We start from the raw sequence: 23,968 nt of genomic DNA on the forward strand, positions 1-23,968 counted from the left end.
TGCCCTACACTGGTGGCTTCACGGGAGTGGAAGGGATTTAAAGAATGTGAAATGATATTGTGAATTAATGCAGGGAAGTGACACCTATTTTTCTTCTTGCTATTACCTTTTTATCATGGCACTTGCTGCCAGAGTGTCAGGAAATTAATATATCCATCTTCAAACCTGTCAAGGTGGCAAGTTAAAAACTTTCAGACACTTGTAGAAGGAAGATGGAGAAATAAAATCCTATACCATACAATCTATATATTCATACCTGACTCTTTTATATGGGGAAGATAAAAATCATGACTCAAGAAAGCCACAGCAAAACTCTGGGAGGTTTGCCCATCATAGTTGGGCTTGTAATTGGATTTTAGTGCTCATCATAATGAGGTTTCCTCTTCCACAGGTGTCATTTTCTTCTGTAACGTAGACTTGGAGTTCTGCCTCTGGGTATTATTTTGTTGTGACTATAACCAAAACCAGGTACAAAATTGAAAGTTGGGGAGAAGGAAAACCCCGAGTCTGAGTCCAGTGACATATTTTGAATTTTACCACCATGTCTTTATGCCTGGATCCCTTAAACCTGTCGCACATTTCACAGAGCAAACTGTCCTTAGGGACCAAAAAGACTAAAAAGGGTCCAAAACCTTATAATTCATTAAATCATTTTAGAAATATTTCTTCTGTTATTGTGCCTCGGACGGAACTTTTAATGTACTTTGGCTTGTAGATTTTCAAATAGTAGTGTTTCAGAAACTGGATGGTACTTGCTTTTTGTTTGAGGTTTGGGGTGGTTTGGGCTTATTTTGCCTGTGCTGTTAGCCATTTTTAATTATTATTATTAATTTGTGATAAAACTGTAACAGAGATAAAACAGAGAATAAGCTTGGTAAGTCTTGAGCTATAGTAGTTTTTCTTTTGTTTGGTGCTGTGGGTTGGTTTGTCCATTGTGGATTTTTTGTGTGTTTTTTGAAGTTTTGGTTGGTCTGGAGGTTTTTTCAATTTGAATAGGTGAAAAAGATTTCTTCCCTTCTGTGAACACTTCCTGGACTGTAATTTACAGCCCTTCCCAGTCTCCCACCTGGATCATCTCCCAGCAGTACCTTATACAGAGCTTTACTCTTGGTTTTCTCACTGAGTACTGCTTCTCTCTGTACCCTTGGGTTCTGACTGTACTCTCAGGTTTCAGTGCTCTCTCCTTAGCACACATAAATTATCAGTGAAGGATTTTCTAGCTTTATTCTGGTTTTTTTGAGGGGGGTTTAACTACTTTCACTCCAGGTTTTAACCTTATTAAAACTATTACTCCTTCTCTTTGCTTCCTGTGCTACCTTCAGGTGGCTGATGGGTGTTTGACATGGCCTGTGATGATCAATTCCCTTTACATCTTCCAGAGTATGAGGTGAGCGAGATGTCCACCTCCACCTTGTGTAGTCTCAATAGGTCTCATCACAAAAGAAGAAAAAGGCTCAAAATTATATAAAAAAGAAAATAAATAATAATATAAAAATCTCAGTGGATTTTTTTTTTGTACTACTGTAAAATTCATAGGAAAAAAAACTACTGGGGGAAAAAATGCATATAGGCTTTACCTGAAACTCTTCTGCAAGAGCCACTGAATGGCAAAGAACCAAATCATGGTATTTAAATTATCCTGGGACTGCAGAGAGAAGTGGGATGGCTAGGACAAATTAATAACTAATGAGTGCTTTCCCTTCCTCCAAAGGATGGCCAGGATACTCATACTGTGGAGCAGGGAAGATGAGGTAACTGCAGTGAGGTGTTGAAGTGGAGCGATTTTTGGGAAACTGGAAATGGAAGCTCAAGGCACATAATGAGCCATCTGATCATGCTCAGAAATGGTGAATGCTGTCTTAAAAACCTGCATCTTCACCAGAGAGCTGTAAAGACTTTAAAATATTTGTGTTGCAATCCTTTTATAAACATCTTTTATCCTTTATGGCATCGGAATTGTCACGGCCAAGGGGCAAAAATGATCGATTCACAGGCTCTGGTTTAGGGAAGTGGTTCAGCACCTTGGGAGTTGAGTGGTGAATAAATATACTGAGTTCCTCATGTGTTTTGTGCTACTTTAATTTATTTGGAGTAGCAACCATACTTTTTTCTGTCCTCACACTTTCCTCTAGTGATGTGATCAAAAATGGAGAGGCAGATGTTGGATATAAGATGCTTTTCTGGCCCTTCTGACATCAGTGGGATTTTTTTATTTGGAGAAGGGAATGTGTACTTCATCTGTTGTGGGCTGGAAACTTGTTTGTGGTTATGGCCCATTTGTGTTTTTTGTGTGTTTTTAGTAGTTTCACATTGAGAAATCCCAGGGTGAGTTTCCTCTATACAAAAGATTATCTGTCTGTGAGTGGTGACTTAGCAAAATCTTCTCAGTTCTTACCCTGTTCAGTAATACCACGTTAAGAAGAGACTTGTGGTATATGCTAAGAATGGATTCCTGAGAGCTCTTAGACAAAATATTTTCAGTGGATCAGTGTTTCTTGTTTGACACCTTTGTCATCTTAATCTCTTCAATAAGTAACAGCAACTATAGCTGATTTTTTTTGTACTTTAACACACCAAAGCTTTCAAAACAGTGATAACAAAAGAAAAAAAAAAAAAAGATTTTTGCCTTTCCATAGCAGACAAATCAAGTTGTGCTCCATTGCTGAATGTGTCTTTGGCAAAAAAGATTTGTGACAGAGTTTTCAATGAATGACTGAGGATAACTGAAAGATTAACAGCTGGGTACATGCAAGAATATAGGGCCTGGGCAATAAATAGCATTAAAGAAATGAAGGGGACAACCACTGCAATAGTGATCCTGTTCTTTGATTTGTGGCCTCAAAGTTCAAAAAAAACCAAAACAACCCAAACAAATAAAAGCTTAGATAAAGATCAGAGCTGAACACTATTGAAGTGCTGGGCATGTCTTTCAAAAGGAGTTAACCTTGTTTCCCTCATGGTACAAATGTGTGTTGTCATCTGGGTAGTTCTGAAGATCACCCAGGTGTCACCTCTCTTCCTCCTCACTGCTGCAATGCCTGTGACATCCAGGCTCTACACCAGCACAGGCCTCACTTCCAGAGGAGGTGGAAGTTTTCATTTGTTAAAGGGCATCCAGGAAAATTGATATACAATGCAATTTATTAAGTCAGGCTCAGGAACTCTGAATTGCAAACAGATGGATGCTACAGGAATTATTTGGGAGACAGGAGTGGTGCTGGACCCTTGTTCTGACTTGGTGCTGCTGCTCTGACACTGGTTAATGGTACTAAAGAGCTGTTAGATGGCCATGGCTGGCTGAGCTGGTGGTTCAAATGCTCCTTTGCTTCCTAACTGGACTTTTGGAATGGAGGATGAGTGGTCCTTACTGACCAGCCCTTCAGGGATCACCAAAGGGGTGATGCCCTGACCACTGCAGAGTGATCTTGTTGATCAGAGGGGGGTCCCATCCACCTCTCACTGCCAGCTTTTGGCTCAGCACAGCTTCTTAAACACCTGGCAGCACAAGAAGCAGGCAGTGAGCAGTACTCCAGCTTATTATTTCCAAGGGCTCAAAATATAAATCACCTTTGCCAAATGAGATCAAAGTGAAACGTGATGAAATGGAGCAGGTATCTGAAAAGATTTTATAAAGATCTCTGGAGTATTTATTTTCGAGCCAGCTAAGGAGACTGAGAACAAAGCATCCAGCTGGGAAGGCTAGGAGAATAAAGCATCCAGAAGTCAGACTTAGGGTTCATAAACATCTTCTGCTGCTATGAGTTTAATCTAAAAAAATTATCTTGAACATTATTGAGGGATTTGCACCCAGAGAAGAGAAGTGCTGTAAGAAAGCTTTTCTGAGCTACACTAAACACTTCTTACCACCAGGAAGAAATGCCATCAGTTTGTGACTAGCTTTTTAAATTATTCAGAGGCAGCCATGGGGATTTGGATTAAGGCTGATACACAATGACATTCTGTGCTAAGTTTCAGTCTTGGAGTGACACATTAAAAACAAGCAATGTGTCGTGTGATTACAGGACATGAAGATGTGTGCTAGAAAAGGAACGAGAGGCAGAAAGAGAAAAATCATGATTAACTTTAGGAAATAACTGTGAGCTTCAGTGTTTACATGCAAAAAATGAGGTTAGAAAGGAACTCAGAGGAGAGACATAAAATGGTTAGATGCAATTATAAATGAATGCTAAATGAAAAGATTTAGGACCTCAAATGGTACCAGTGAGATCCAGACTATCTTGTTTCCTCACTCTAAAATTACTTTGATTTTATACACATAGTGGACATTCATCTGATCTAATGACTTTCTGCAGCAAGTCGGTATTCTAAGCAGATCAGTAAACAATGAATTCATTACAAACAAAAAACTCAGCTTGGAATAAAACAGCCTAAATCCTAAATGGGCATTATTCTTAAATTTATCTGTGATTACTTATGCTCTCAGCATCCTCTTGTGCATTTGTTGGAGAATGTCTGGCTAGGTGTTTTCACATCTGTCAGCAGAGCCAGCCCCTAAATGTGGAGTGCAGCACTTGGGAACACTTTGCAGTGATCCCCAGAGGACCTTTGGCCTGTAAAAAGCAAAGAAAGGATTAGATGGACCCACAAATGCATTACTTTATTTTCATCTGCAAGAGGAACAGCATCGCTCCAGCTTGGTCCCACATGTTCCATCACTTTGGACAATGATCTTGCCAGACTGTAACTACTGCTGTGTTTGAGAGGTAAAAGTGTTATATTTAGAAATCCTCAAGGCAAAGTCAGAACTTGAAGGATGTATTGTGAATTACTTTAGTAAATATTTTTCTTCTGTTGTAATAAATGAATAAAAAACCCCAAAACCCAACCAACCAATAAAAAAAATCCTTTAATAAGTGGCTTGGAAATAAAATAAAATAAATAGAAAAATAAATAGAAAAATAAAAAAATGCACTGCAGAAAGGAGAGGAACATTAGCGTGGGTGGTGCTGCAAGGGATAGAGAGATTTAGCAAAACTGGACAGGCAAGGAGAACTCTGGAAACCAACACCTCAAAATAATCGTATTATTTCATCTGTGGGAACTTTTAGGAGTTCTTTCTATTAATTTTGTCATTACCTATACCTGGTGTGGTGCTGGATGAGAGAAGAGTTCTTTACAGTGGGACAATTTTCACTGTGGAAAAATATGAAGTGGCTTAGGTCAGAGTCAGATCCTCAGCAGGTAATTAAGTCTTTTAGAATTGAAATATGGTAGTGACAATAAATAAGTCTCTGCACTTTTAGTTGGAGGTTGGTTCTCCTGTTTGTTTCCCCACTCTGGATGTCTTCAGAAGCTGCCAGATAAAAGTTCGGTGTCCTGCCTAGACAACTATTTCTTAAACAAGTTATTGATGATGCTTGGTTTTGAAAACTGCTGGAACTGTGATGCACATGTGTGATTTTAAACAGTGAGACAGGAAAAGTTAACAAACATTAACTTTGTGTGATGGCAGTAACTGGGGGAAGCTTTGATTTGCTGACCTACAATACTTGTTCTTTATTTATTCTTTCATATAAATATTTTGTTTAGTGTTTACTTTGAAAACACTGAGTCAGTCTGAAATAAAGTTGGAATATTTTTAAGGCCTGTGTACTTCTCCATAGTCAAAAGAAAAGTTTTTTGTTTGATTTTTAATGTGTGGAATGGGGAATCTTCAGAAACTCCCCCAAATTTACATTCCTGGGGGAGACCTGAGCTTTAAGGGCAGTGGGTCACACGGATAGGGGAGACACTCAGCTGGCTGATTGCTTTTCTGTAGACTCTGGCCTAATTGCTCTCATTTGCTATTTAGTTGTGAATTCGTCATCTATTCCTTGCCACTAAAGCCAGTTGTGGCTTTTTATGAAGGCATGGGAGCACCTTTTTAACTGAAAAAAGAAAATTTTGGACTTGCCTTTTTTTTTTTTTTTTTTTTTTTTTTTTTTTTTTTTTTTTTTTTTTGTTGTTGTTGTTGTTGTTGTTGTTGTTGTGGTTGGTTGGTTGGTTGGGGTTTTTCATTGGGTGTTTTGTGTGAGTATAAGATTTGTTTGGTTGTTGGGTTTTTTTCCCCTTCTGTTCTGTGTATTACTGAAAACCAACACCACTTAAAAGCACCCCTGGTAATTATAAATTTCAGCCTTTCCCTTCCCGTGGCAGACAAGAATGAAATACAAGTCCACAGGTAACAGAACATGCCAGTAACTTGTCGGTGCACAACACTTAAAGAGTTTTCATTGGATATCCATCATCAAAGTGCCTTGTAAACAGTGACAGCCAGAGTGGTTGAATGAATTCATCACTTCTGAGAAGCATTGGCTTGATTACATAATTATCCAGTTTCTTTTATGCTATGGGGCACTTCACCTTTAGTCTTTTGCTGTTGGCTTCTGGAGAGAAGTATAAATTACTGGACTGTGATTTTTCCCACATATATTTGTTGTGGTACCTGATAAAATTTCTGAACCTCCTTAATTCTCTATCTGGCCTCAGGTATGCTTCTTTTCCATGAAAATCTTCAAAGATACCTTTTCTTTCTCTGTGAAAAAGAATGGGAGAAGCAGAATGAGCTGCAGCATCACCTTTCCTGTCAGATGTGTCCTGGGGGGTCCAGCTGGCAGAGGCACCAATGCAGCCTGGGCACAGCATTTGTCCCTTGTCCCCAAGGTGCCTCTGCACCACTTGAAGCCGAGATTTATTGTTGGGAGGGTGGACTCTGCTCCAGGAACTCAGCTTGGAGAGTTACTTATCCAGGAATACTGGTTAGTGCCTAGAGAGCAGTGGAGGGAACCGGGTTGTTTTCCCAAGCTTGCCCCTTTTGACCCCAAAGCCAGGCCCAGAGGGGGATTTGTTGCTCTCACATCTTTGTGCTAAGACTCTGGAAAAGTTTGCCAGAAAAAAGAGGTAATAATTTTTTTTTTCAGTGAGAGCTGCCTGGAAACATTGCTCTTTATTTCTGCTCTGCACCCCTCTAGGCAAAGCAAATCAGTGTAGTATTGTGGGAGGAAGAGACTTCTGCTGTTCAAAGCCTTCCTACTCCTGGCTTTATCCCTTGGCTGATTTTCCCAGGAAAAGAGCCAGGGAGTGTAATCCCCACCTGCAGTGGGGGGACAGTGACTTGAAACCCCTTTACAAGTGATGCTGCTGCCACAGAGGGTAGAGCCCTTGATGAAGAGTGGGTTCCAGAGGATATTGGGCTTTGAGGGGAGGGATAAGAGAAGCTGGAAGAAATGGGAACCTCTTAGGGCAGGGATCTATTATTTGGGAAGTCTTTAGATGAGTTTGGGTGATGAGCATTGGAGATGTGGACTGTAGGCTTTCAGGAGAAGGTGCTGCTCTGTCCCTGGCTTCCTGGAGACTGCCATATCATCTCTTGACATCCTAGTGGGGTGTACTCTTTTCCAGCAGTAGAAATAATAATTCCTCTAAGGAAGGGATCACTTTGCCATCAAAAGGTTCCCTCTAAAATTCTCCCAGTTGCAGACTGAGGCTTGTCTACCTCTCCTCCAGTCTCAGTGAGTTTGGCAACTGCACCCTGTGCCTCCAGTTTCCAGTAAAACCTGATGTGGCAATAAATAATGATCTGTCCCTGAAGCCAGTTAAAATAAATACATCTTAAAATGTCTAATTAAAAATCATTCAAACGGCTCATACCTGCATTTATTTCTTTCCAATAGATCCAGATTTAATCTCTAGGGCATAAATAAATTTTCCTCTGATGATATTTAGAGTAGGGCATTATGTATCTTTTCTATGAACTATGTTTCAAATATCAATGTCCACCCCCCATAACCAAATATTGTGTGGTTGTATCATCAGCAAAGGTGGCAGCGAGCAAAGTTTAGATATTTAATGAAGTAGGTTTAGGGTTTTTTTCCCTCTAACTGTAATTCACATTGTCCAATATTACTAAAACAAATGGGCTCTAACTCCTCACAGAGGGGCATGTTTTTAGCATTTGGCTTTCAGGGAGGTTCCCAAGCGCTTTCACATGAAGTCAGCATCTCACCCTCGGCTTTTACAGATGGAAAAGCTGGCATCCACAATGGGAAGTGGCTGGCCTAAGGCTTCTCCAAAACCCTTGGAAAGTCCCTTAGTTCCCCTCCAGCCCATTAATTTCAGGCAGCAGCCAAGCACTGGATCCTTATTTGTGTTGCAGCAGCACTTAGCAACCTCAGCTGCGGTCGGGGCCTCGGTGCTGCCCCAGCCAGCAGTGACCATCCCATCCCATCCCAGCCTCTGTGCCTTGCAACACAAACAGCTGCAGCCAGGAGCCAAAAGAGGATGGAGAAGTGTTGAAGTGACATGTCTAAAACCAGACCTCAGGGAAGCAAGAAACATCAGCAGGAAGCTCTTGAATTTCAGCCACTGGATGATGATCTGTGTTTTGGTGTGAGGAGAATATTCCTCAGCTCCCAGGGGGGAGCCTGCAGCTCTCAGGGGGGTGGGGGAGGCAGAAAAAACCATCAGCCAAACTCAATGCGTGCTGGTGGCAAGAGGGTGTTGGTTCTGGTCATAAATTGCCTCAGGAACTGGGTGTCATGTTCCAGTTTATCACAGCACATTGGGGTATTTTGCTTTCTCTCAGTGGTCTGTATGTATTGTATGTACTAAGCTGAAAATTTTTTTCTTGGAAGAAATGCAGTGATGGTTCAGCAACACAACACTCACCAAATGTTGTCTGTAAAAGAGAAACTCCCTGATTTTTTCCATCTCATCATTTCTAGCAGCTGTTTTCTTTTTTTTTCTACTGTCACAAGACAGTAACTTGTTTACCCTGGAAATATATTTCAGCTGGGTGGTTACAATCCTTTCCTTGTACTTTTTGAACAGTAAATGATCCAGTTTGATAAAAATTCTCCATGTTCTAATCAGTCAAAAATAGTCCTCTCATCAGACATGTATTTTTGGATAGCTCTAATCATGACTGAATTGGTCAGATGCCTAACTGCTAATTTAAATAGAACCACATCCTTTCAACATCCAAAGTGCAGTAAGTCACTAAAAGGAAAAAAATAAGAATCTGTCTTGAGTGCTGTGCAGTAAAAATGAAAAATTGAAGAGCCTTCCATTCCCTCATGGAATCAGACAGCAAAATCCTCTGCCCTAGCATTTGATAAGTTTTTCTTCATTAGTTCTATATATTTTCTTAAAAATAGCTGTAGTTGTGTTCCCTCCTTGAATTGCTGACCATCACTTGAAGTTAACAACAAAACAGACTTGTTGGACAGGTTTTATGTGTCTGTGGTGTGGGTATTTGCAGTGGAAATGAAATAATGAAAACTCAGGCAAGATTCCACCATTTGCTGAGAGTCATTGCTTTGTCAGGTTGCTTTAAGGCAGCAAGGAGGGTTGGCCAGGAGCAGAATGGTGTTTTCCTGGTGACATTCAAGCTGGACATTCCCTCTCCTGCAATCACCATACTGGTGTCTATTGTACCAACAAGAAGTGCAGGTCAAGCAATAGGAGCTGTCAGGAGGAAGAAAAAGGTTCTTTTCCAGCTCTGTGGCTGAGGACAGCCTGTCCTTTACAGACCCCACTCTCCCCACCTGCATTCCCCCACAGCACTCAATTACCCATTAAGGTTTTTAAGAGAAACAGAATGGCAATTAGGCCCAGTACAGCAGTGAGGAAGCTGTGGGCTTGCTGAGAAATCTATCTATAAATGAATTAACTGCACAAATAATTCCAGCTAATTAGAGGTGTGCATTCCCCAAATAACTTGATTCTCTCATTTACTTAATTGAGTTGATGGTTGCTCTGGGATGAAACAGCAAACTGTGCAGTGGCTATTACAGTAAATATCACTTTGACTAAATCTGTTCAAACAGTATAGACGTTTTCTATTAACTTAGAATTTGCCACGGAATCAAGAAAAGTGTTGCTTTGTTTTTGTTTTTGGTTTGGGGTTTGGTTTTTTTTTTTTTTTTTTTTTTTTTTTTTTTGTTTTGTTTTGTTTTGTTTTTAATTATGTCTTTGTGTTCGATATTTTAGAAGATGAAGGTAAGGTAAATTCCATTTACAATTCCCAAGTTTAGCTGAAAAGTAGGGGCTATAAATAAGGATTGTTGGTCAGAGAAATAGGGTCTTTGTTTCACGCTTCAGAGAAATGCTGATGGGACTGACAACTTTTCAGATGATGACACAGGTGAAACTGCCATGCTTAGATTACAAATCCAGGTATTGCCTAAGGTCTAAGCAAGCTTCTTGTGGATTTACATAATTTAGGATCTTTCCCTAGATGGAAAAATAGAGGAGAAACCAGCAAGCCTTACTGGTGAGATGATTTCTCCCTAAATGATGAGAGAGAGGCTTCAAACAGTTTCAGATTTTTCAGCTTGTTTGATCTTATCCCTCCTCTTCTTCAAATGACCACTCAATCTCAGTGTCCAGCTTCTTGTTCCATGTTCTAACAACTTGAAGAGGGCCACACCAACCACTGAGCATCAGTAAAACATCTTTCTTTTCTGTTAGTTTCTTTTCTTTGTTTTCTTAATTATATTAAAGAATAAGAACAAAAATACTGCTGGCAGTGAAAGCATCCCTTTTCAAGAATAATAAATTTTAATTCCTGCTTTGTGTTAGGACCAAATGAGAGGAGACTTCACCAAGATTTTTGTTCTCTGGTGTAATCCTGCTGGTCAAGGATTTCTCTTCTGGCACTCAAGGATTAGGGATGTTAATGAAGGAGAAAAAAAAAAAAAAGGAGATAAATTAAAATATGGGTGGCAAACCTGAAAGAAACAGACAGTAGACACCTTTTTCTTTAGGAGAAGTAAAGTTGGAAACGTGTTCCTGTTCTCTATTTTCTTGGAATCATTAAATGTACTGCTCTTTTGCTAAGGAAATAATTTAAGTACAAGGTAACAGCTATGGTGCTGTTTGTCATTAGCTTGTACCTGCTCATAAACAGGGAAATCCATCTGTTATGGAGTCATTTTCCTAATGGACCTTCAAAGACGTGTTCCACATGTCAGTGTTCGTGGGGAAAACAAGGAAGGAGATTGCCAGGCCACCCAAGCCCTTTGCAAATAGATTTGTTCAAGGAAACCTTGGAAAGGTCCAACACAATTTCTCTCTATTGTGTTATTACTTCACCAGCAAAACCTTTCCTCTGTTATTTTGATTCTCACCCTCTCCCAGCATTACATCCTCGTGGAAATTCCATTTCTGCTCAGTCCTGTACTTATTTCCCTTCCCCTTGTTGTTCTTCTGCAGTTTATTTTTCTTTTCACTGTTGTATTTCCTACTGGCACCAGTGAAGTAAATCAGTGGGTGGGTTTGAGACAGGGCCATTTTGTATTCTCATGAACTTGGGAACATTTCACTTCAAGCAAAAAAGCAGGGTTGCTAATTTGGTACACTGCTGTGACTTTAGTTAGTTTCTAGATTTTTTTTTTTTAATTGGATTTGAGCTTCAGCAGATTCAGCAGATGTTGGAAAGCAAATAAACCATATGCAATGGTTGTTAGACATTACTCATGGTGTAATCCCTTTATCCAAATACAAAAGTTAAACATGTGAAACCATATCCTTTGATAACTGCAGAAGTTCAGCTCATACTCAGAAAGCCACCACCAAGTAATTCCCTTCATTATTTGGTGCAGCACATCCTCTCTGAAGGAAGGTGGGCAGACAGAGGGAAGATGGATTCATGACTGTGCTTTAAAATAAATGTCAGGCAACCACAAAGGGTCAAATTCATTGCTGATGTAACACTGCTGACTTCAGTGGATTTACACTGGGGATTAATGTAGTCCTTTCTCTAATATATGTTCTCTAATATATGTTCAGGGGGAAGGAAGATGGTTTTTATATAGATTTAGCACAAGATCTGCTGGCATATAAACAACCCAAACAGAATTGTTCCCTTCTCAAACATCTGTTAGCATAACTGTCCAAATCCTGTGTATCTGCCACAGGTTGTTATAATCGAGCTGCATTACATTAACAAAAATACAATAACCATTTGGTCTCTACTTTAAACAACAGCTTATAAAAATGGCTTTCAGGTGGAGGGAGTGGTGACTTGGAAACCTTCTCTTGGCAGGGCTGTGGATTGCACATGAGGGAAAGTTGTTTGGTGGTAGAGCAGACAAATTGCTTAACAATTAATAAAAATAATGCCTTGTGTTTCTGCATGACAGGGTGCAGTGTAGGAATTCTCCTCTCCCCAGCTGCTCTCCACTAATAAAACACAGTCAGCTCTGTAGGTTTTTAAATTGCACAAAGCGAAGTAGAACAGTGCTTTAAAACATTATACTGGTTTGCACAAGTAAAACTTGTCCATGAAGGTCCATGGGTTACAAATCTAATTTCTCCAGACTGCCCTGTTTTTAAAAGTCTTTGCAGCCTCACAACAGTCAGCACTGTTATTTTTGGGTTTCTTCTGTTTTATTTAAGTTTCTAAGAGCTTTCTTCTAAGTAATTAGCCAATATAGTAGAGTGTGTAGAAAATTATTACAAAAAATCAGCTGCATCTTTTCAGGAGATGTATGGGTATGTTTTCATCAGAATCAGAGCAGATTTAATATCTTAAACCTTATTTTACAAGGCAACTGAGACTCCACAAGCCAAAGTGTGATACAAAGCGATAAAAGGCTCGAGAATATCTTCTTAAAATCAGAGGTATATTTGAAAAATGTTATTTTTTGTTTTGGACATATGATGGGGTCTTAACTTGTGGAAGAGACAAACTTTGTCAGCCAGGCTACAAATCAGATGGGGAAAATTCTGCCTTGTTTTCTGTAAAGCAGCGTTTGGGTTTATTCTGCTGAAAGCTCCACAGCCAAATCTCTTTCTGAGAGAATGTCCCATCAGTCGCTCTGGGGTTGTCTGCTCTTCGTGCTCTTGCTCCACTGGGCCTCTACTATGTCCTCTTTGAATAAAACCAACCAGTTTTATTCTCTTACCAAGAACACTTTCTATGTTTTACATGACTTCTGAAAGTTTTCCTTCCTGAATTTTTTTTTTTTTTTTTGGGGGGGGCCCCACTTTGAAAGTAGAGATTGTTTTCCTTGGGAGAATGTAGAAATTTCTTGAAATTGCGGCACTGTTGGCAGATGTCAATTTTTAGAAAAGAAATCCAGTTCCCTGGATGTAATTTTCCTTCTTAGTATAGTGTGTGTGATTCTCATAGCACTGATGATGTTTTATCAGTGGTAATTAGAAGCAAGATACTGTGTGAGGATTTCCTCTTTTTGGGAGATGTAATTGAACGTTTGTACAACACACTCAGCATTTTCCTGGAATTAATCCCCATGTTTCACATTTGATTATCTTGTTCAAACAGGGATTTTTTTAAACTTTAAACACATAGGTTTGGAGCAATATCTGTTATTTTGCTCAGAGTGCAAAACCAGTTCAGACTAAAGTACTAGAAATGTGCTGGAAATCTGAGATTGGACTTGGCATAGAACAGAAGCTGATGGGACATTTGGTTTGGGCAAGGATTTTGTCTTGTAGCACTTGAAATCAATGGAACTGGGATAAATTCTCTCATTGGTGCATAAAGATGAAATAATTACTTTTCGTTCTACTTTTCTCATATACTCACTGGTTGTCTTGATTAAAATTATTTCCTTGGGTTTGGTGAATTAAATAATTTAATTATTGCTTTAAAAGATGCCTTATTTGTACCTATATCAGCAAAGACTGAATACTTCAATTTGGAGTTTATAAAACCTCCTAACTGCAGCATTTTTTCCTGCTTGCAAAGAAAACATGGTCAGGTAGAGCTTGGATGGCAAACTAGTAAAGCTCACATAAATTATTGCTGAAAAACTTTGAGGGAAAATAAACAATAACTTTTAGGATGTGGATTAAGGTAGGAATTAATATGTCTCCAATTAGTTAACAGATTTGTGTCCAGAAAGGATGAATTACATCTTGTTAAAGTGATTTTTAATATATATATATGTTGATTTTGGAGAAGATTTTATGTTTTAATGCAATACTAATAAACACAAGTGTTTGCTGGTAAGGATATAATAGTCAGAAGTTGTCAATATGGTCTTGATTTCCTGCTGCTGGTTCAACAGGGTGTGCTCAGGTGATGTGTTAAAGAAATCTGTGTGGTTTGATTTTTTTTTTTTTTATTAAATTAAAGTTTTATTCTCCTCAAATGCTTCCTTATTAAGATTCTTGTAAATGAAAATATTTAGGTGTCCACTAATCACCAATAGCAGCCAATATACTTCTCAATTAATCAAGTAAAGCCTGTTAAATGCAGTTTAAGGACCATTTTATGGGGAATCTCAGTGACACCTCTGCAAATGTATTTAAATAAACTTTATTTGAGACCTTACCTGAGCTCTTGGGCAAATAAAGCTTTACTCCTCCAACTAATAAGTGACTGCATTGAGGGCTGCGCAGCATTCAGAAGCAGTGAACCTGTAAATCTATTAAATTTACTGTGTTCTGCAGCATACAATATCCATGCCTTCGGTGGTTTCCAAACTGGTCATAGGGAAATGCAAAGAGGTCGAGCAGAGGGGCACTACTACAAATCCCCATTCCTAAATATCTGTAGAGATTCTCAGACCAAAAGGGGGATACAATTTATTTTAGCCGATTTTTCTTTAATGCAGTCCTTCACCAAAATAATTATGTTGCTGAACATAACAGAGACTTAAATAAAGTCCACCTTTGACAAGGATGAAATTTCCAAGTTCTGTGGCTCAGAGGTGTTTCCATCAGATGCTCTCTCTGCAGTCAGGGTGTATTCTTTTTTGGGGGCTATAAATCCTCAGAGGTATTTTTAATGGTGTGTTAGCTGTGCCCTATGGAGGGGACCTGGGTTTCATTTGCCTAGCAGCTTTCATTACAGGTGCCTTTGGAAGGCTGATGGCTGGAGATAGAATCAAAAATAGAGGTGAAAAGGAGTTATTACTTGTCAGAGACCCTTATCTTCCCTGCTACTCTACAGGGCTCTGTGAAATGGCCCAGATTACAGATCAATAAGGGAGTGTTTGCACTCAGCTAAAACCAAAACCCCAGAAACTTTAAAACACAGAATTAGTGCTCGGCTGGGAGCTTGCTGAGAGCTGAGCTTTGCTGCCTGGCTCATCCAGCTGAGATCTGGGGAGTATTTACCTTCTCAGTGGTGTCAGTGGAGGCTGAGCTGGCTGCTCTGGTAGTCTTGCCATTCTTCTGCAGTGACATCAGTTAAAATGCTCCAAAGGACTCTGCAAATGCAGTGCCTTCCTACCTATCCTGCTAAAGGATTGAACAGTGTCTTCCAAGGGAATAATAGCACCTGAGAAAATGTGCTTCTCTATAATGTCTGCCTTACCTTTTTGAAGTTTGCAGAGGACACCCTTTCTTGTTGGTGAGATTAGCACTGTGTCTGGACAGCAGTGCACATCTGTTTTGTTTTTTTTTTTAATTCTGCTTTTACTCAAGTGGTCATAAGTGTGGCAGATGTTTCAGGTTCTGATACACAGCTCTAGGGGTGGGTTCTGAGGAGTTTGTGAGGTAGTTCTAGACATGCTGTGTTATTCTCCTTATTATTCTCCCTTTGAGCTCTTTAGGAAACCTGAGACAGCACAGGCCAGAAACTGGAGCACTCCAGGACAGTCTGTGCCCTCCCCAGCCTGGATGAGTGCTGGATGGACAGGGTGGGGTGATGGGGATGGACTCCACCAAGAGCTCCTGGTGCAGTAAATTAAGGCTTGCAGGTGTCCCAGAGGCCCAAAATGCTACATCACACAGAAATCTCGACTTGTATGCCCCTTTCTGCAGTATTTATACTTTTTTAATCATAGCTTTACGTGCTACTGTGGCTGCTGTACTTTCTCTGTATTTATTAGGCTTGACCGAATATTATTATATAAATAATACCTTTTCTTATCCCTTTTTAAGTGCTCCCTTTTTCCCGTCTTTGATTGTCCCTGCAGGTGTATTAACACAGAATTTGTACCTTTATACTTTCTCGCTGCAAGGTGTGCGTGAAAATCTCACAAGAGAGCTGAAGGTCACTTTTGCATTGCTCAGTGGTGACAGCAGGACTTCAGGATCACAGGGGACCAGGCAAGGGTCCACTGTAATATTTCTAATGCTCTTTTAAAAAGCTCTGTGAAGCTTGGAAAAGTCATGAGAGAAACACTTGTGGGGCGAACATGAATTTTCATGGGATCAGAGGGCAACTAAGTTGGCAAGGAAGCTCGAGAAGCCTCTAATCCAGCTTCCTCCTCTCAGAGCAGGGTCAGCCCAGGTTGCTTAGGGCTTGATCCAGCCAGGTGTTGAAATACATCAAGGCTGGAGACTGCACTGGGCAGGAACTGCTCCACTGCCTCACTGATCTCACGGGGAAGAGTTTTTCTGCATTTCCAGTATGAAATACTTGTTTCAGCTTCTGTCATCATCCTGCTGAGCACCCCTGGGAAGGGCCTTGCCTCTATCTTGGGATGGTCTCCCTGTGGGCAGTGGGGGCAGCTGCTGGGTCACCTCAAAGCCACCCATTCCCCAGCCTGAATGGGCCTCAGCCTGGTGGCTTGTTATCTACTTTTCTTCTGTCAGAGCTGGGATTAAAGCTTGGGAGACACAGTCTTATGTTTGGACTCAGATGTTTATTAATTCTTATCTACAGTACAGTCTCACAAGATGTGAGTTCTTGCTAACAAGATAGAAAATGGCTCTGTCTCTAACTCTTTCCAAGGTCTTTTTAAGCATAAATTATCCAATAACGTGATGACACCTATATTACTTTTACTTTTTTTACACCTATATTATTTTTACTTTTAACCCAATAACAAACCACCCGTGGCCCGCAATGTGGATTTTTCTTACCCAGTTACAAAATGTCACCCAAACCTATGAAGAAGAAGGTGAAAGAAGAACTTAGCCTACACCCTAAATCCTCCATCTTGCTTCATATATACTACTATATACTAAAACCTTAAATTCTAAGTTTTGCACCCTGTGATATCACTTCTATTCAAATTCCACACCCACAATCCCAGTGCTGCCACTCAATTTTGGAAGCCTTTTCCATGGCCTCAGGTCAAATGTGGTGTTTACTTGAGGGTCAGTGCCTGTCAGCACAGAAAGCCTAAAATTCTCAGCCTGCAGGGTTCCAACATCAGCTCCTCAGCCTTTCCTCCTAGAACACATTCTGCAGCCCCTGCTCATCCTGGTACCTGTGTTGTGACCTTTATCAAAGCCTTGTTTTGTCTTGGGGACTGAGGAGGAGGTGGGGATGGGATGAAGTGCTCCAGATTCACCCTCACAAGTGCTGAGTGTGAGAGATCCCTTGATCACCTTCCTCTGTTTTTGCTCCTGCTGCTCTTGGCCCTTTTTTGTTGTTTCATACCTTTTGAATTTCAATACACCTAGACTAAAAGGGAATCCCTTGTCTTCATTCTTTGAAAGATTTTTACCTCTTCTAAGGTTCATTTCCACTTGCAACAGGTTACAAAATGCCTGGGAGTTGTTCACTTTCACCAGATACTCCCAAAATCACAGAGTGTTTTAGAGCACCACAGAACATTTGCAGTGCATGTCCAGATAGGAGCTGGATAAAGCTAAAGAAAAGAGGAAAAAATAAGACTGAAAGTCAAAGATCAATAAAATTCTGAACATAAGATTCAGGAAAAGTCTTTACAGGTAGAAAGGATTTACTCTGTCAAGAAGAATTGTTAAATAAAGCCCTATTTTATTTTTAAAAATACATGTATTAGTTCTGCTCTGAAAAAGATTGCTAGAGAGAAGTACTATCAGAGAGTAACTGCTTCCAGCTTTGGTGTTTTTAAAAGTTGGAAGTTTATTTTTAGGCAGAGGAATAGGCCACAAACATCATACCCACTGCTAGACTAAAAATTAGGCAGCTGTGAACCCATAAAAATAGATGAGTCTTCATCAGCCCTCTGAGCTATTTTGGCTTGTTTTACTGTAGATTCAAGCTTCAAGGGGATCTTTGCAGCGTGAACACAAAGTGGATGAGGTTTGTTTATGAAGGGATGAAGTGCTGATCCTTCTGCCCTGATAACAGCCATGTATTTAGGGCCATGCAATACCTTGGCATTACTTTTTTATGTACAGAGGATTTCTGAAAATGGAAGGAACTGGAAATAGTTATCATATTTCAGGTCTCCCAAGCGAGAGTTAAAGCTGCAGGTGATGTTTCAAGAGCTATGAATTAGAGAGTTCCATTTAATTCGTTTAAGGTCACGATGAACTCGTAGCCTTTGGTAAGAAGACTTGAGCCAGCCAGAAAAAGATTGAATTACTTGTCTCAGGGGAGGCTTTACTCTTTTGCTGGAGACTCCAGGCACTTGGGGGTCAATGTGGAACAGCTTGGACAATGTCCTTTTGGCTGAGCCCCAAACCATCAAACCCTTCTCACTGGTTTTCTTTGCCAGCGCTTGCTTCACCTTCACCAGTCCCAAGATATGCAAAGCCAAATAAAAGAGAAAAAAGGAGTCCAGATGGGAAAAGATGACCAGATGTTTTGGTGAGGTTGGGGTGATCCATTACAAAAGAATTCTGTTTTGTTGCCACAAACATAAAGACTGTTCTTGTGCATTGAAATGCAAAGCTTTCGTTATCCCAGGCCTTTGTTCTTCCCTTTCAGACTGATATTTCTGCATCTGCACTCTACTTGCCTTTGCACCATGGGTATAATGGAAAAGAAATGGCTTTTTCACCTGCCTGTAACAATCATTTCTAGAAAATACTTTCTTAAGGAGCAGCAAGCCTTTCAAGTTCCTAACAGTGTTCCTTGGAAAGGATTTAGCCACCGTAGGGCTGCTCCCAAAATGAAATGAACTGCAAGTTCTTTCACAACTCCTTACCTCAACAAGCATGTTCACACATTCTCAGCAAATATTAATGTAAGTTATGGCTTCTTTCTAAGCAAACAAAACCTGTAAATAAGCTGGAGAATCCATAACCTTTGGACATAAGTGGTTTTAACTCATTTAATGTGAGGTATGGCTGTGGTGTTTAGTGAGAGTCTCGGACTATGAAAATATGTAGACATGAAGCTCCTGGGGAAAAAAGTTTCCTTAGGTGTCATAACCTTTAATATCACTTTTGTTAATAAATGATAATTCAGCCTGACATGAAAAGAAAGGCTTGTAATTTGTAAAGTCTTTTATTCTGAACTGTCAGGCCCTCAAAATACAAAGTTAAAAACATATCAAATAATTCAAGAACAACAGGCAGGCTATGTTTGCACCTAGAGTACCCAAATTTGCTTGAAGAGCAAACTTGACACAAACAAGGCTTCAGTTAATTCATAATTAATGAATAAATAATTAAAGGTAAAGACACTAAATAATTAAAGGTAAAGAGGCTAATTTGTAAAATAAAATAAATTTGCTTCCCCAGGACTACTTTCTGATTCCGCTGATCTGTTGAGGAACCTCTCCTGAACTGTAGTGGTTGTACATATTTAAGAGCAATGTGAGAAAAAACAGGTTCTTGAAATAGATGACTGACTGAAATTTTGGCTTGACACTCTGTGTCACCGTGTTCTTCCACAGAGGTTAAAACCCCCATGTGTGGTTTGTGTACCTTTTTTTTGAATGCTTGTGTAAGTTCACCAAATTGGGGTTTTGGTTATATTTTCAGTCTCACCTATAATGTTAAACTTTTAATTCTTACTTTAACAAAAGCTTTGCCTATCTGTCATCAGAACCTTATTATTTCCACCAGGTTTTGACTACTTCCATAAATAATTGCATGTTATAATACCTGCCCTGCTGCCAGAGCAATGTGAAGGGCTCCAAGCTCACCAGGACTTCACAGAGAACTGAGTGTGTTCCAACTCTCAAAGATTTACAGACTGGGAGTTTTAAAAGGTTCGTGCTCACAGGAAAAATGCTGTTCTCATGATTGAAACTTGCTGTGGAGCTCCAGAAAAAGTGTGAGTTGAGTGTGTTTTATTGATTTGCTTAAATATTGAGTGAGTGCTATTTTAGCTTTTTTAACCATCCCACACCAAAAGAAAGTGGAATAACTGATAATCAGTTCATGTTTAAGATTTGTTTGAGCAGGAGCCCAGTGGCTTCTTAATGCATCCATCCATCTATAGGGCCAAAAAACCAAGTCCATCCTGTAGCTCAAGGGTGTAGCAGATGTGCTCAGTCTTTTGCCTTCAAGGATTGTTCTCGGAACTCTTGTAGTGGTTTTGTCTCAAATTGGACAGCTCAGTTTCTCAGTGAGATAATAAATTACTCAGATGAAATGCTCTATTTAGTTTGCTGTAAAGAGGTCTACAAGCAGGGTGTCTGCAGAAATGTAAATGTTCAAGCTGTTCATAATCCTTATGAGTGATATTCAATAATTGGCATTATTTCCACAAAAAGACATCTTTGTGCATTATCAAGGCAGGAAAAATTACAAACAGAAAATTCAAATACGAGCAGATAAAGTATATTTCCCTTCTCTCGGGCTGTTTTATTTATTTACTTTAAAGTCACTAGAATTTTAAAAACTATGTGAAAGCTTGGCACAGTTCATTTTAAAATCTAATTTAAACGAAGAATTGGCTGATTAAGACTCTTAGCCTGCCTGTGTTTTGAAGGCAACTAAAACATCATTATCCCAGCATGATACGATAAAGTAGCAGATTTGTGTAGGAAAATGTTCCTTGTTCCATTCTGGAATTACCTTAAAAAAAATACATTGCTATTTTATTGCTTGTCTGAAGAAGTTTTAGATAAATTATATATTATCTGTTGAAATGGAGAGAAGATTTCCTTTCCTTTATGCAGACAGGAATGTTTGAGTTACACAGGTGCAACTCCCTTTTTTATTTTTTCCAATGGCAGATTTTGGCCCCTTACCCCCTTCCAAACAATCCAACAGCAGCATTTCCCTCCTGGTTTGGAAGGCTGAATAAAGTTATATATTTCCCATTTCTTGACTGTTTTGGCATTCCTCCCTGAAAGGGAGGAAAAGCCTTACAAAGTTTCCTTTGGCCCAAACCCCAAAACATCTGCTGCAGCTGGGGGAAGGCAGGTCTGGCTGCGGTGGTGCCCACAGTGGGGGCTATGGGGTCTCCAGCAGCCCCCAGGACCCTTCCTGGGGAGGGGGAGATGCTGAGCTCCTGAGAGGGGATGGCTGGGTGGCACTTTTAGGCTGCTAATTAGGAAGGTTTAGGGTACAGAAATTCCAATAACATGGAATCGTGGCATGGTTTGGGTTGGAAGGGACCCTAAACTTCATCTAGTTCTGACCTGGACACTGGGGGCTGAGTCTACACTCCCCTTGTGCCTTTGAAGGTTTTGTGAATTTATTCTGACCTCGGTCTTATTCTTTTTTTTCTGAAAAAGTAAACATTAAGTGGCCTGTTGAGCAAGCTGAAAGGCTACAAAATATTTTTAAGGCTGATGGGAACCTGAGAGAGGCCTGGTTTTTAAAAAACCAAATAATTGCATTGCCGTGTTCAGGTTGCACTGAACGTTTGTGTTTATTCTCTTCCAAAACTCTGGTGCCCAAGCTTCAGTGGTCCCACCAATTGTCCATGTGCATGCTTGTGAAAAGCAATTCTCTGTCAAACCCACAAGAAAGAGGATTATTTTAATCAGCATTAGCTGATATCTGCTCAGGGTGTGGACTCTGGGAGCTGACTTGTGGAAATTTGCTAAGCTATGAGTGAGTGAAGCTGAGAACCTCAGTCACACACACAGGGCACTGTTTGCCAGCTGCTTTGGAGCTCGTGGAATAAAATCCATGAAGAGAGGAAGACAGTTTGGAAGCACAAGGCTCTCCCAGGGCTGACAGGGCTCCTTTGCTGAGGGGTTTAGGTCCTCTTGTTTTCCTTGTCTCTCTTCCATGTCTTATAAAAAGTGAGGATGATAAATGACAGTTTTTATTTTGCTTGAGGTGTCTGGGGGATAAATGCTTTGAGGGCTGAATGCCTAATGTCTATAAAGAGTACGAATAACCTACCAAAACCTAAAAAACTCTGTAAGCATAGCCAAGCCCCCTCCCTATTTATTCCTGTGTATCTTGTAAAACTCCTCTTCAGGTAAGACACCTCTGTTATCTGGCAGCTTGGCAGGAGCACCATTCAGGCTCATATCTGCAGGATGAGAATTTTAATTGAGAATGAAGCCACTCAAGCTCATTAAGCTGGTCTTAATTCGTAGCTTAGAGGTAGCTAGTTTCCATTAAAAGCCAGATATAAATATATGCACACAGTGTGACCTGCTGGGTGCTTTGGGTTTTGCTTTCTATCACAGAGCTTCCTGGGGGCTAATCACCTTCCCAAGGGAGTAAACAAGGGGGTGAGAAAAAAATATTAAATTCCCACTGCAGAGCTCTCAGCAGAGCCCTTGGTCTGGGGAAAGACTTTGCTTTCCTTCCAAAGGAAAAGACAAAGCTCTGATGCCTCAGAGCCCTTCAGCTTGGGCCAAGACATATGAACAGCTTCAGAGAAAGGAAAATATTTTGGTGAGCTTCAGGTCCCCTCCTTGTTCTCCTGTTCTCCTTCTATTGTTATGGTGTTGTTTTCAAAATATCTTCTCTTCTACAGCCTTAGGAAACTAATAAGAAAAAGTATCAGTTACTACTCTGAGAGTAACTTGGGCTGTTTTTCGAAGTGTTTGTGGAGAAAACCCTTCTATCCAGCTGGCAGCTTATCTAAATTAAAGCAGAGGACACTGAGGTGAGCGCTATGACTGCCAGGTGATTCACTGAGAATACTCTGTTCTGTGGCCCAGGTTTTATTGGCAGCTTCTTTTTGCCTTTAACATCCTCAGTTTCTTGCAAAGAGACAGGGTAGACATATTTTTCCAACTGGTGTTAAAAATTCTTCTTTTATGGAAGGCCATTAGTGATGTTTCTTCTTCTTTTGCACCAAAAGCGGTTCTTCAGGGGTGTATTTAAATATAAAACACATAGATAGGATCTTTGTTTGGATCATTTGTCATGCCATACACATGCACAGCATGAAAAATGGTCCTTAAGTCTTCTGTTTACTTCATGTGTGGTGCAGCTGCAAAATATGGTGGAATAAAGTGGTTTTTTATGCATTTTTGGAGCATGTTGTGTTACAGAACCAGTCTTTGGACATTCCCCTCATCCTCACCTCTCTCTCCCCTCACTATTCTCTGCCTCAGGGATCACCTCTGGGCCAGAAAAATGTGTGATTGCAAAGCAGGTAAATGACACCCTTGAAAGGTAAAATAAGGATGCAGCTGAAGGATAGGTTTGATGAGGTTACTAAAGCAATTATAAATAGAGTTTGTGGAAATTTTAAGGAGAAATAATTGTGTGTATAGTTACAGGTCAGAGTAAATTCAAGAAAGATAGCTATAAATTTCATATTTGAATGTTCAAATTGTCTGATATTTTTTATTCTTACTTCACCTGGTTATGATATAATCATGCTTCAAATCTGAGAAATACGGACAAAGCCTGTACAGATGTATATGTACATAACCTTAATATTAATATGTATATTTACTTTTAGTAGTTGCTATTCTGAAGGAACTTGTTGCCAATACTGCTTTTAGAAAACTTAATGCTTGTTCACTCTCCCTCTACAAAGTAAAATCTGAGTGAAATAAACACACTTTCATCGCTGTTTTTTTTGGTGTTCACACAGTTCTTTCAAACCCAGTCTACGCTGAGAGTTTCAGACATTTCTCAGTACACTGCATTTTCAACCTGTTAAAATTCTGGTTTGTGCAGTTAGGTGTACAATTTTGTAATTTGATACTCATCTCAACTTTTCCCCTCCAAACCCCACTCTGTCCTGCCACATAACAAATGTTGAGTTACATTAAATAATAGTTAAAAAAAAAAAAAAAAAAAAAAAAAAAGAGACAGTTTAAGGAGACTGGATTTATAATTCCCTAGATTTTGGAGCCGTGTAGGTGAAAGGCAAGAGGCAGAGAATTGAAAACAGGCATAGACCTACAGCCAGGGAAGCTACAGCCAAATATTATGCTGACATCTCTGTCCTTCAGTCAGCATGTGTTAAATTAAGAACAACGGTTGATAATGTCCTTCTGAAAGG

Source organism: Zosterops lateralis, assembly GCF_965231275.1.
Source record: "Zosterops lateralis genome assembly, chromosome: 2".
In the NCBI taxonomy this organism is placed as follows: Eukaryota; Metazoa; Chordata; class Aves; order Passeriformes; family Zosteropidae; genus Zosterops; species Zosterops lateralis.